The sequence below is a fragment of the Gossypium hirsutum genome, chromosome A07 (assembly GCF_007990345.1).
Source record: "Gossypium hirsutum isolate 1008001.06 chromosome A07, Gossypium_hirsutum_v2.1, whole genome shotgun sequence".
NCBI classification, from domain to species: Eukaryota; Viridiplantae; Streptophyta; class Magnoliopsida; order Malvales; family Malvaceae; genus Gossypium; species Gossypium hirsutum.
Window position 1 is genome coordinate 75,660,033 of NC_053430.1, and position 12,611 is coordinate 75,672,643.

General features: G+C 33.4%; 1 pseudogene; it reads left to right on the top strand.

The window, feature by feature from the left end:
* Positions 1-2,977: 2,977 nt before the first annotated feature.
* LOC107951851 (pentatricopeptide repeat-containing protein At4g26680, mitochondrial-like) lies at positions 2,978-5,081 on the top strand (annotated as a pseudogene).
* The last annotated feature ends 7,530 nt before the right edge of the window (positions 5,082-12,611 follow it).

The window sequence follows — 12,611 nt, forward strand, 5'->3', positions numbered from 1 at the left end:
TTAGTCAAATGTGTTGGCTTGTAATGGTATTTGATTAATTTTGTAAAGGGCTATTTGGTATTGGCTAATATTGGTTAAGTATTTATATACATAGATATGCCTTTCATGGATGGAGTTATTGCACGGTTTGTGATGATAATTATAAAATGTTGCATGTGATAGAAAATACCATGTAATTGATGTGTGTATATGCTTAGATTGGTGTTGTTTGATGTTATGTAGGTTGGTGCAAGTAAGGGTGGAAAAAAGGCTTGGTAAATAGCTTTATTTTTGTCCACATGGGTAGACACACGGGCATGTGTCTAGGCCGTGTGTGACACACGGCTTGCCCAATTGGTGTGTGATCCAGCCCTGTGTCCTCTGCATTTTTGAATTTTAGCTTCGGATTGGCGACACGGGCAGAGACACGGCTGTGTGTCTCAGTCGTGTGAAGGACATGGCCCAAAGACATGGGTGTGTGCCTAGGGCGTGTGAAGTTTGCACCTATTTTATGAAAAAGTATGAAAATTAAATCGCCCACACGGCCTAGCACACGGGCGTATGCCTTGGCCGTGTAACCCTAATTTGTTGATGACGTCATAAACAGAGAGTTACATGGGTTAGGGACACGGGCGTGTGTGACCACACGGCCTACCCATGTGGGCGTGTCCCAAACCACACGGACGTGTGACCCTATTTTTATGAAAAAATTTCTAAGTATTTAGGGAGTTTTCAAAGTTCTCGGTTTAGTCCCGAACCGCTCCCAATATATGCTTTGGGCCTTGTAGGCTCGTCTAAGGGACGATAAGAATGTTTTTGAAAAATTTTTAATTTAGATGGAAATTTATGTCTCGATTTTACATGACTGCTTGTGTATAAGTCTGGTAATGCCTCGTACCCTATTCTAGTGTCGAATACGGGTAAAAAGTGTTACACAAATAGCCATATCAACAGCCATTTAGGGTTTATTAGAAGAAAAAGAAGAAGACAAAAAAGGAGAAGAGAAAAAAAAGGATTTGGGATGGTTTCTGTCCAAGGCAAAGGGGTTACCAAAAGAAAAGATGTGATTATCAGTGGTCGAAATAAGAAGAAACCAAAGTCACCCCATTAGCTTGAACCACTTCCCCACTTGATTCCAGTCTTTGAAATGGATTATCAGTGGCCTAGTATTGAGATGAATTGAAAACTAGGCTTTTACTATTCTAGAAGATGAATTTATCATTATTTGAACTAATAGTCGTCGTATTTGTTTTCATTGTCTGGTTGGGTAAAATGGTATCAGTTGGAAAATCAAAATTCTGCCAAATCCCATAAACGAGATTCCCCTATCTTCCAATACTAGCCTTGTCGAATTCAAATTACCAATTGCTAATGGTTTCCCTGACAACAAGTTTTGGCCTGAAGAGTTTATTAAACGAAGCTCGCCATTGTCGTCAATGACAATAGACGAATTTTGAGTCAAAAGAGAATCATCATTAGCCAACCAAACAAGGGTGTTATTTCCAAATATGTTGTAATACCAAATATAGAAAGTGTAAAGATTTTTAAAAGAACCCATTGACTTAAACCCAGCAGCGAAGACTTTGTTTGAAGAGATAAGAAACTAGTTTTGAAATGGAGTCCATGGGAAATTCGAGAAATTGAATGATCGGTCTTGTTGGGATGACAATGGCGGAAGGTTACAGAGGAAGAAAGCCAAGAAGAAGAAGAAAAAGAGTAAAGACATGGTGTTTCAATGGCAAAGAATCAGACCCCGCTAAATTAGGCAAATAAGACTTTTTTGTTTTACAGTCTCTTCTTCTTCTTCTTCTTCTCTGTTATTAAGGGTTTTTTTTTCAATTTCTTCTTAAATTGGGTGGGTTTCCATTGTGGACATCCAATGTGGTTAGTTAATTAGTCACGTCACTTGTCTCGTTAGATATGTAACGAAAAATGTTAGTGCGTGACTGATTTGTCACTTTTTGATAATGTTAGTAACTTTTTTGTTATTTTTCTAAAGTTGAGTGACTAAAATGAAACCAAAGTGATTGTTTTGTCAACTACCCAAAATTGAGTGACTGTTGGTGTAATTTACCCTCATTTTAATTACATTACTATTAAATAAGTATTTTTCTTATTTAAAAAGTAATGCCAACAAATTTAACAATAAAATTAACGGTATTAAAGTCTAAATTTAAAAAAAAATAAAAAAAACAAAAAAACTGAAATTTTAATAATAAAAACGTATTCACTAAATTCTATATTGGGTAAACTACACCCATGGTCACTTTTGTTTACCTTAGGTTACATCTTAGTCACTTATGTTTGAAATGTTACGTTTTAGTCACTTACGTTATCATGTTGTAACATTTTAGTCACTGAGCCGTTAATTGTGTAACAGTAACCTGACGTGACACGTTAAATTATCATTTCAAACAAAATTTAGGTTAAATTATACAATTAGTACCTGTAATTTTTCATTTTGATCAATTTAATTCTTTTATGTTCTTTTTAACTTTTTTTTTCCATTCTCTTTTGCTTCTCCCTCTGTTTTCCTATCTTTTTTATTTTTTTAACATACCAAGAAGTCAAATTGGCAATGAAGAAAGAAGCATGGTATAGGTCTATGGGTTTTGGTTATAGACAATGATGACAGTCGACTTCCTACTTATTTTTTCACTGCAAATTTGACTTCCTAATATGCTAAAAGAAATAGGAAAGGTATGAAAACAGAGAGAGAAACAAAAGAGAATGAAAAAAAAGAGATGAAAGTTTAAAGAACATAAAAGAAAAAAATTAAATTGCTTAAAACGAAAAAAACATAGGAATCAATTATATAATTTAACCTAAAATTTTGTTTGAAATGATGATTTAACATGCCACGATCAGCTTACCGTTACACCATTAACGACGATTAACAGCTCAGTGACTAAAATGTTACAACATAATAATGTAAATTAGATGTTTGTCAAAATAGCGAGGGTGTACCTTCATTTTCTCCCCTTAGCCCACCTTTTAACTCAACTATTCCACCTTTCAATAAAAATAGAAAACTCTACTGTTCCTGAACTCTGAAAGTCTGGAAAAAAAGGGGTCTTAGAAAGCAGAGAAACCTTCACTACTTCAGTAGCTGCGTTCAAATGGTGATTTCAGGTGATAACGAAAATTTAAAGCTGCCAAAATTTCCCCTTTATTGCTTGTTTCTTTTAAACTCGAAGATTGCAAGTTTCTTTTTATCTGCTATCTTTCATGAATAATTTCCTAGGTCGTCACTTCTCAACTTCGTTCGATTCTGTTAAAGTAAATCCCACTTCTTTAAAACCCTTAATTGATGTGAATTCAAGGAGAAAGAATTGGAATCCAATTCCAATTCCCTTCAGAACAATCCCTGAACCCAGAGGTCAAGACCTTGATTTTGTGAATGTTGCCCATAGTCACCTCGTTCACTTTGATTGGAATAAGCTTAATGCTTTATCCATCCACTTGACCCCATTTAGAGTTAAGCATGTTTTGTTAAAGATTCAAAAGGACCATGTTCTTTCTCTTGAGTTTCTTCAATTGGGTTAAAACTCGAAACCCCACTTCAGATTCCCTTTAAACTCATTCAGTGATTCGCCACATTCTCACCAAAAACCAGAAATTCAAATCCGCTGAATCGGTTTTGAGGAGTCTTCTTGTGTCTGGTTCATTGGAATTGCCAGCTCAGATGTTTGATGTGATACTGTATTCTTATCGAATATGTGATTCCTCTCCTCGTGTGTTTGATTTACTGTTTAAGACATATGCAGATGCCAAGAAGTTTAGGAACGCTACGGATGCTTTTTATCGGATGAAGGATTATGGGTTTTTGCCAATTACTAAGTCATGTAATGCATATTTGAGCTCATTGCTTGATTCACATAGGGTGGATATTGCTTTGGGGTTCTACAGAGAAATGCGGCGTTGCAGGCTTTCTCCCAATGTATACACTTTTAATATAGTAATTCATGCGTTTTGCATGTCAGGAAAACTTGAGAAGACTATGGAAGTGTTAAGAGAAATGGAGATTATGGATTTTAGTCCTACTGTAGCATCTTACAACACATTGATTGCAGGGTATTGTAACAAGGGTCTAATGAGCTTAGCCATGAACCATAAAAGCTCAATGGGGAAAGATGGAGTGCATCCAAATGTGGTTACTTTTAACACCCTTATTAATGGTTTCTGTAAGGAAGGGAAATTACATGAAGCAAATAAGGTTTTCAATGAGATGAAAGCCCTGAATCTGGCTCCAACTATTGTAACTTACAATACTTTGATAAGCGGGTACAGTCAAGTAGGTAAGAGTGAGATGAGCAACAGGCTTTATGAGGACATGTTGAAGAATGGAGTTAAGGCTGATATACTGACATACAATGCATTGATACTGGGATTATGCAAGGAGGGTAAGACAAAGAAAGCTGCCTATCTGGTTAAAGAACTTGATAAGGACAACTTGGTTCCAAATGCTTCGACATTTTCTGCTCTTATTAGTGGGCAGTGTGTCAGGAGGAACTCTGACCGTGCGTTCCAGCTTTATAAGACCATGATCAGGAGTGGTTTTCATCCAAATGAAAACACTTATAGTATGTTGATTTCTACCTTGTGCAAGAATGAATATTTTGATGCAGCAGTACAGGTCCTAAATGATATGATGGATAGATCAATGGTTCCCGACTCTGGTACTTTGTTTGAGCTGCACAAGGGACTCAGCCAATGTGCTAAAAATCAATTGGCAATGATCCTATGCAAAAAACTGGAAGATAGACATCTGATGCCAAAAGGTTTTGATAAATCCAAAATTATCAGTTCTCAACCAGAAAATGAGGACAAGACATCTTGATATAACTTGTGGATTTTGTATATTCCAACTCCAATACTCTGATACTGTCAAGTTGACACTGTGGGGTGCATTTTTATTTGAGAGTATGCCCTAAGACAACTTTGTTTAGTTGAAGTAAAGGAAGATTCCTATTGTCTGTACCAAAGCAATAGGAAGGTGCCTATTGTTGATCGTTGAAACAAACCATCCCCCCTGTTTAATTTTATTGAATATTATACATTTTGGAATGAGGCAGATGGCCTACAAATATGCTTTTTAACAATTTATAGGCTGGTTGTTGCATTGGCACTCTTTTTTTTTTGTCTGCTTCTGTTATGTAATTTCCTTTGTTTGACCTATAAACATTTCAAAATATGAGTCAGAGTAATTTCCTGTTATTAAGGACCATTATTTTATCACTTAAAACTTGGTAAACTCCTATATCTTCATCTAAAATAATAATAATAATAATAATAATAATAATAATAATAATATTATTATTATTATTATTATTATTATTATTATTATTATTTTGTTTCACGCTCTCATAAATGGAATGTGAGGTATGGAAATTAAGTACACTTGTTTTTCCTGCTGAGCCATGTCAATACTTTTCTTCATGACAAAATCTCCTGTTGTCCAACTTGGAAATTTCCTGTATTGAAGTTGAGGAAGCAGTAGTTTAATTTTGGGATATTGGAAGGTATGAGTGCATGCATCGATCTACCATCTTCAAGTGGAATATATTAAGATTTTACTACATGTTACAAAAGAATCCAGGGAATGAAATGTTTGAAAGCTCCTTGGTGCAATGAATTCAACTTGAACTCAGCACTTCGTTTTGAAAATTTCCAGTTATTATTTGCCATTGAGAGAAAATTCAAGATGAGAAGGTATTATTGAGACTTGGCTTTTCCCTGAGATTGTGATAATAAATTAAAGATTCAACAAGAGAAGGCGGTAGAAATAAATGCAGTCTAATCTAGCAAGAGTGTTCACCTAGTTGTAGTTGGCAGGCATAAAGATACAAGCTTCCAGCATCAAGTTCTCATGGTGGGATGCAGTTTTGGGTCACTCGATGATGAAGTTCCCTATGGTAGGTAGCTTCTCTATGTATAGACATGCTAAGAACTTAACCATTAGAATTTGATATCTTCCTGGCTCCATGAGGCTTAAAATTCGTATATTTGATGAAAATTGTAGCTTTTGTTGTTCAATCTGCACCATGGTTCAAGGTTGTTCTACATCAATGGTCAGTAGAACTGTTATTTTATGTGAATTGAAGAGCAATACTTATGACCGGATTGAAAGGTACTGAAAACAAGCTGTGAATATGGTGTGATTCATCTGGGTTAGGAGCAAGATTAGAATTCAGCCCTTTAAGTTGACCAGTTAAGATTCTGGTAGAACTAATTTCTACCATTATTCTGCATCCATTCATGGAAGCTCTGGTGGTTATGCTTCCATCTCTGCATTTAATCCTGCCTTTCATTGAAAAGAAAAATGCAGCAAGAGTGACTGCAATATTACAAGTGCTTCAAGTTCACCTAACAAGTAGACTCATTAATCTTTTCCAATATAGAGTATGGGGTTTTAATTAGAGTTTAAAGAAGAAAAACGGGTTGTTGGATATGAGTTTAAAAGGAGTTAAAGAATAAGATAAAAGGTTGCTGAGGATCAGACTTTAATACCAAATAGATATCAAATAATTACGACTGTAATTGGGGCTGATTGTTCAGCTCATCCAAGAGAGACTGAAATCTCAAAGACTCCTAAGAAAAACTCAAATCTCTTCTTAAGGATTTTTTTTTTAAAAAAAATTCTACTTAGCTTTTATTATTCTATAGGTCCCTTTATTAGGTTACAAAAATTAAATAAATATATCACTAAAGAAGGTCCTATGAAGATACTTCTATTTTAAGAGTACCAAAACAATTTTATTCTAAGTCATATCCTAACAACTTTTTCTAAGATTCCTATTTAACAACTACTCATGTCTATAACAATACTCCCCCTCTTTGGACATAGAGCTTGTCCTCAAGCTTGGAGACAAAGGTAAACTTGGTGAAAGTTGGTCTTAAAGAGTGAATGACATCACTAATATTTAAAATTGATACCGGTCATGCACATCACAAATCTATTCTCATTTATCAACACCAGTGAATAAATTTCTTCAAACTTCCTTACTAACATTAACAATTTTGAAAAATACCCCAAGAAGTTTAGATTCATTAAACTTTTTTATTATAGAGTTTACGATTTTTTGAATGGACTTTGTTGTTAATGGGGTGATCTACAAACATGATAACTAAAGTAAAAATTAAAGACAAAGGATAAAAGAAAAATAAGAAGAATGATAATGGTTGAAGTTGAGTTGAAAATGAAACGTGACATCAAATTGGAGAAAATGCTCCTATTTATATACATGAAAAATGATTAAAAATAGCATCATATCCACTAATTACCAGTAAATAAATATGACTAACAAATAAAACAACCCATTAGGTTGACCATGAAATACATGTGAATCATAGCTAATTTAATTCCTAAAATGAAGGCACCGTCATATGTTTAACAAATGCATGGATTAGTGCTCCGTAATGCATGTAAGGACACTTCTCCTTGAATTAAGAGCAGCAGATACCAAATTGCTTTCTCATAAACTCAAACCTGCTAACAGGAAGTAGCTTAGTGAAAATGTTAGCAATTTAATATTCGATATTACAACGAAGTAGGATAACATTAGCACTTTTCTACACCTCCCTTAAAGAAAAACAATTTAGTGTTGAAATGTTTGGTTTTTCCATGAAAGACAACTCTGTGCCAAATAGTTATTGCAACTTGTTTGTCTACAAACACTTCAGTCTGCTCTATAGCAACTCTTATGTCTCGAAAAGTTAATCGACATAAGTTCAGTAAAAAAATTAAAATAATTTATTTTAGAAATTTTGGATGAAATGACTTTCATTTTTTTTATGGGTTGTAAACTTATTTGAATTTTTGGTTTATTTCAAGATTAAATTGAATTTTGATTTTGTTTTAAGGATTAAGTTGAGAATCTCAACTTCTAATGGGGATTTTGAGTCAAATTTCGAGTGTTACACCTTATCCGATTTGATGACCGACACATATAAGTGATGTTGCGTCGACACTTTCTTTATTTATACAAAATTTTATTTTTAACATAACACCAATTTCAGAACTTAATAAATTCTTTCAAACGATCTTCAACATTTAGAAAATTTTAAATACAATTTAAAATCATTTTGGATCATATGCTTGGACATGCCCAAAACATAAAACGAGGCCTTGAAAACTTGAAATAACAAAAAAATAAAAATAAAATACAAATATTGGAGAAGTAGTGGCTTGAAAATTTTCTTGAAAACACTTAAAAACATCTCAATCATCATCACATCATATCAATGGGATCCAAATCATTTCAGCATCATTAAAAAGATTTATTTAAACTTAAATTTGAATGATACCTATGCTTCACATTAATATAAAGATTAAAAGTAACTTCAAAACTTCAATTTAATAACAAATGTCATATAAATACACAATAAATGAAATCACAGGTACTTAAACTAGCCTAACCCTTGTTTTACATGTCAAATTCAAGTATGATATTACAAATCACTACTAGCAAGTTCAAACCTCGCTAATAATGCAATTCTCTAAAGGCACAGTCTCAAACTTCTCAGAAGAGCCTTTCACCTACACGCTTAAATTACTAATGCATTAAGCTCGAAGATCATAGTAAGTACACTAAGATTTTCTTACTCTGCCTTACTCCCTTATTGTGGTTGAGTCATTTAAATAATAAGCATATGTTCAATTATAGTACTTACCAATGAACATATAGGTTCAATCCTTTTATTTTTTATCACAAAGCTTAAGTTACTTAAGTGTACATTTAATGAATATTTATGCATTCTCAAAGTGCTTTCAACTTATTAAGATCATGCTTAGAGAATGGATATTTTTTTTATGACAATTGGGTCTTTAATCACTTTATTTGAATTGTGCATTCATCAATTCGTCATAATAACTTAGCCTTTTTTTATGACATTGAACTTAAAGTTAATTCCAAAATGTCTATTTTGTCATACCCAAATTTTTGGATTTATAATTTAAAGTGTTTTTGAACCAAAGTGATTGATTTTAATTGAGTATTTTGGTTGTTAAGAAATTTGACCAATTGGGATAGGTAAGAACCTTGTTGAGCTCATTTATATTGCGAGATTTTAGTTTGGCTTAAAATTTTAGCACCTTATCGTGAAACTCTTTGTGGTTGTCTAGCCATCTTGCGAGCTTCTACCTTGCATTTGGCGAGCTCATCGCTATCGCTATGTGAGCTCATTAGTTTGTGAGCACGTCAGTTTGCAAGCTTGTCAGATCACCTTAATATCTAGCGATGAGTGGGACACATTTCAAGGTACGTGTTAGGCTTAGGGAGGGGAAATGTGTCATTGTGCATGGCACCTAGTGGCCCTTTGATACTAGTAAATGGTTAGTGGATTTGTGTGTGCATGTGTTGTGATTGGTGGCTGGCCAAGAGCATTGATTGGTTAAATTATTTTAATCTTAATTTATTTCAAGAGTGGGTTAGGAAGGGATGGGAGAAGAAAATGAGAAAACTTTATTTTTTTTATTTTTAACTTAATTTTTTTTTTGTTTTTTCTTTGTTCTTTTTGATTGGGACTAGAGAGAATAACTTCATTTGCATTTGTCTTGCTTAGAAGTTGTTCTTTTGAGTGTTAGTATTAATTTTCCTAAGCACTTTCTTAGACATAGTTGTTATTTGAGTTTGTGGTAGAAATTGTTGTGGAGAACTTATCCAAAAGTTTTTGGATTGGGGAGGAATCTCCCTTCTAGTTGTAAATGATGCATGTTACAGTAGTTGTTAAATTCTCATTTTTCATTAAAGGAGTTTAGTTGATGTTGTGGTTGTTTCTAATTTGTAATTGTGAAACTTTAACGTGTTTAGCTAAAGAAGTAGAGGGAGGTCCTAGTGGAAAAGGAAAGGAGCTCGTTGGGTAGATAGAAGCGTCATTGGAATATTTTTGGTAAAGTTCCTTTAACTTTTGTGCTTGATAAATTGATGAACTAGCATAAAGGTATCGATTGTCCAGGTAAAGCTAAATGATTCTTTAGTTTACTGACTGCTTGTTATTTAAGTCTGTTTGAAGTTTATATCTAGCAACTTGTTAGCATTGACTGTTAGTAATCTTAGTGACCTAAGTTAGTTGACCATGGGTTGTAATTTTTGCATTCGAGTGATTGTATGTTTATTGGTGAATGTGCTTTCTGTGTTAACGAACTGTAAATATAGAAATTGAATGTGAGTGTAAAGATCAAAATGGTTAGACCTTCCTTGGTGTTAGTGACTCATATGTGAAGATGGAGGAATGGGGGGAATAAAGGTGACTGTTTATGTCACACCTGCATTTGGCGAATGGGTATATTTGGAAGGTTATTTTGGCAAAACTGCTTAAGTCACGAGACTTGTAACACTTCTAACCCGTATCCGTTGCCGGAATAAGGTTATGAGGTATTACTTGACTGAACAAAACTTCTATAAGTTCAAAGATACTTACCAGACATAAATTATCAACAATGCAAACCTGTCTCATTGATTTTCCATAAGAGCTCTTATAAAATTTCTAAAATGACTCACTATCAAAACATAACCGAATATCTAATAACAAATTAACTACTATCAAGTTATAATAAAAAAATTTCAACACTTTAGTTCAATTATAAGGCTTCCCTAAACAAAATGAGCAAGCCATCTTCGCATGGCTATAATGTATACAAAGTCGAAATATCATTCTACCTATAGTCTATCCTATACATGCCTTAAACCATGATGATATACAGTCTTCTCAACTCACCTAATGACTCGATAGTGTGATGATATCTCCGGCTCTTTCAACTCGAGCTAAAGTATAAACCTATAAGAAGTAGAAAAGAGAACACGGAGTAAGCTTCAATGCTTAGTTTTAAGCAATGCAAACAATTAATTTACTTATAGATCGATTACTTCAAATTTTCAAGAAATCATTCCTAGATAATTGCCATTTTGGCCAAGTATCCATGAACATAATGCATATTTAGCAAATTCACCTCACTTGAATTTGAACTCAATTAAAACCAAATATTGAAATCACAAATAGGATCATAAGAACTCGAAAAGCATCTCATTAACTAGTTTTAACCATGTTTGCAACAAAATCACAAATTCACTACAAGCTATCTTCCTGAGCAATAGTCACTAAATTATTTATAACTGGAGCTAAGAAACTCCAATTCAAGTGCCGTTAATTTTTCCTGAAAATAGACTCATATATCTTCCATCCATAAAATTTTCAAAATTTTTGGTTTTACCAATCAATACCAGATTTTTATTGAAGTTTCCCCTGTTTCACTGTTTGACTATTCTGACCACTCTTCACTACGAATCAATTTTCTCATTATACAGAATTTGAAATATGTTATAGTTTATTTCATTTGAAACTAGACTCATTAAGGAGTCTAAGTATATAAATTTTATCTTATAATCATCATTGTACAATTTACAATGATTTTCTAAAAACAGAACAGGGGATTTCAAAGTCATTTTGACTCTATCTCACGCCACTTCAAATATCTCATTATCTACAATTCTTTTTCTTACAAGGTTTCTTTTATAAGAAACTAGACTCATTAAACTTTAATTACATAATTTATTCAGCTTCTAATTCAATTTCCAAAATTTATGGTGATTTTCCAAAATTAAGCTACTATTGCTGTCCCAAGCAGATTTATTACAAATTTGCTTTTTCACACATTCCTTGCATTCAAATTATCTAAACATGTATATCATGTCATTCAAGTTCGAACTCATATAACATAGGCATCAAAATGCTTCACTAACAGCTTTAGTTCAATTGAAACGAATAAAATACAATATCATATTCACATTTAATTTTCCATGATCGTAATCACCTAAAAATAAATCATATACTTCCACAAACCTTTCCACAAGGACCAAGTGTTTATATTTGAATATAAACATAGAATCACTTCACATAACTTCACACATTTACCGAATATATCACGATCACATTTATAGTCATAACACTTATTCACAGATGCATCACTTTATATATTTATAATTTAATTCAAATCAAATCGCATACGAGTACATGATACGTACCTGGCCAACTTAATATGTAATGCACTTTCAATTTGTCAACTTAGTGTAGGATCTTGTAGTTGTATACTTTTATCAAATTCATCGGCACTTGCCCTGCTAGGTATAAAACCCGAAATTATATTACCAGCACCAGCACGAAGCCTGCTGGTCTTTAGCCCGGACACATTTCTAGCACGAAGCCTGCGGGACTTTAGCCCGGATACATTTCCAGCACGAAGCCTGCGGGACTTTAGCCCAGATACATTTCCAGCACGAAGCCTGCGAGACTCTAACCCGGATACAATCTCAGCACAATTCATTTAATATATATTTATATTTTTACTAACTTTGGCCTAATTAAATATCTAATATTGCACACTTTTCACAATTGGTCATTCGGCCTTATCACATATACACACTTTCACATTCATCACATTGGCCATTCGATCTTAAGCTAGATATTACGCCTTGTCATTTTATTTCGTCTTAGGTACAAAATCACATTAGTAAATTGATTCAAATACGTAAAATTTTCCATTAGGCCTTAGAACATATCATGGCTACATCATATTTATCAATTTAGCCATTTCTATAATAGTATCCATTAAATAAAAACTCAAAATAGGTTAA